Source organism: Lissotriton vulgaris, chromosome 7, assembly GCF_964263255.1.
Source record: "Lissotriton vulgaris chromosome 7, aLisVul1.2, whole genome shotgun sequence".
Classification (NCBI taxonomy): domain Eukaryota; kingdom Metazoa; phylum Chordata; class Amphibia; order Caudata; family Salamandridae; genus Lissotriton; species Lissotriton vulgaris.
The window spans coordinates 1216823365-1216825895 of NC_141695.1; the positions used below are offsets into that span (position 1 = coordinate 1216823365).

Sequence of the window (2531 nt, forward strand, 5' to 3'; positions counted from 1 at the left end):
TCTCAAGAATGCAACAACAGGACAAAGCATCTTTGTAAAACACCAAGGGGCTGATGAAAGTCCGAAATGGAGACAAACAAACTTCCATAACTTTCCTCCCCATCTGAACCTCAGAAATTTCTGATGCTCTAACCATATCGGAATTGTTAGATATGCGTCCTTTAAATCCATTCAAATCATCCTATCCCCTGACTGAAGTACATCTCTCAACATATGCAAACGCTCCATCTTGAAATGATGGTACTCCACCCAATCGTTCAAACTCTTCAAATTTATCACTGGTCTCATAACTTTCCCTTTCTTTTCTACTAAGAAAATGTTGCTTATGAACACCGCACACGTTTCAAATTCTTCTACAATCGCTCCTTTCATTAAAAACTCTTTTACTTCTTTTTCTACCAACTCTGACAGCTCCAAGCTGAACTTTATCAGTTGTGGACAGTGAAACTGTACCAACTCTTCTATGAAGTCTATTCGATAACCCAAAACCGTCTGCAACACCCAAGGATCCCTTCTTAATACACACCAATTCCTGTAAAATTGGGCAAGTCTGCCGCCCCACCTTACATGGGTAACAAAAGGGTCTTGTCTTACCTGACCTTCTCGGCCTTCTATTTCCCCTAGAACTTCCTCTCTCCTTCTGAGGATAGAATCCTCCAGGTTGATATCCAGTCTGTTGTTGGTAATTATAGTTGTAATTTCTGAATCCTCTGGCAAACGAGGCCCTTGTGATTCCTTGACCACGGCCGGGAAAACAACCTCGACTTCTCCCGGCCCTTCCAAAAACGTTCCTAATATCTCTCTGAGATTTCTCCAAAGAACTGAAAGCACCCACATAATTGCTCATCTCTTTAATAAAAGCTTCTCCAAAAAGCATTCCATTTGCATCGGATCCACCCTCATTGCCGGCCAATTCCACCAACTTTGGATCAATTTTTAAAAGAATGCTCTTCCTTCTTTCAACTGAAATTGCGGTGTTCGCGTTCCCCAACAAACACACCGCTCTCTGAATCCACTCCCTTAGTTCTTCTATGTCCAGATCTTTCTTATCAACATAGGCCTCCTAAGCCATATCGAATATTTTTGTTAAAGGACCTGTTATGTCAAGCAATCTGTCCTGAAACAGCTTTAGCCCTTTATCCAATCCCTTCTTGGGATCCCTACCACCTTTTGCTACAAAAGCAAAAATCTTTGCATCAAGCTCAGGTGTCAAAGCAATCTTATTTGCTAAACTTGGTCTAGGACACTCTGAACGAAGTCTCAACCTCACGTCCTTTGGTATCTGTTTTCTGAGCCACATCTGGACATACTCTGCAACATGTGCAGCCGGGCTCCATTCAGGTTATAATGGGTGCTTTATCATCTTAGGATGAACCATAGACTCCCCTAAAGGATCTATTACCCCAGCACTCTCTTCATGTCTCTCTTTTGTTTTGGACTCACTGTTTTTATCTGTATCCTTATTCACCATTTCAACATCTGAATCAAAATCTGAAGAACGACTTAACTCTATTTCCGCACTACCCGAAGACTCATCACATAATACGGTAGTATGTCTTTTACTACCATGACATCTTTCTAGGTCACCATGTCTGTCCTCGACACCTGCCTGTTTTGCACGTTTCCACAAAATACCTGAGTGTTGGTATGCAGCTTTTGCTTTTTTACATCTCAAACCTTCTGAATCCACGTTCTTTCTCTTCCTATTCACTTTACCACCTTTCCTCTCCAACACCGGAGCTTCACCCGCTGACCAATAATGTTCCTCCTGGGTATTAAAACCACTACCCTTCTTAATTTCTTCCAATTTTTTATCAATTCTTGAATCCAAATCACTCGCAAACTTGTTTAACATAAGAGTAATTCTCTCCTCCATACTTAAATTTGCTTGTGTCAAAGCATTAACTTCTGACATACTGAAATATTCTAATTTACAAGCTCTCTATTCAGACTGCTCTAACACCTAAAACTCAATAAATTAATAATAAAAAACTTGTATTCAAAATAATATAATGTGCGACCTTCAAATCTGTGCTTTCTTTGTTTTAAAACTATTAATTTCAACGGCAAACACTTAAAAAATATAAACGCTCCTAATATCACGGATTTCTTTGCTATAAATACAACTTTCTAGTACTCCAGACTCTTCCGACTCTCCTCGCCTGAAACCCTCTAGTCAGTTTCAGACAGAAACAGAAACTCAACGCATAAGTCATTACAGAAGCATGCACAAGGACGTTGACCTCTGCGCATGCATTCGACAACATGTACACACCTAGAATGCTTCTGCCAAGGCTGCTCTGAATGGAATCTTCCTACACAATTATACAACGGTAGGCTTCAGTTACAAATTTAAAATGTTGAATCAATCATCTAGATCTTTAACACAGCCTCAAAACGAAATCTTATTTTACTAGACCATTCTTTAAAAACAAAACTTTACGTGCATATCCTTTTATAAATACCCAACTTTACCTGTAAAATCCTAAACCAAAAAATGAAATCTAAAACATACTACCTTCTCAAACTCC

General features: G+C 39.4%; 1 pseudogene; it reads right to left on the bottom strand.

The window, feature by feature from the left end:
* Window positions 1–843: 843 nt before the first annotated feature.
* On the bottom strand, window positions 844–1915 carry LOC147703272 (uncharacterized; annotated as a pseudogene).
* Window positions 1916–2531: the final 616 nt, after the last annotated feature.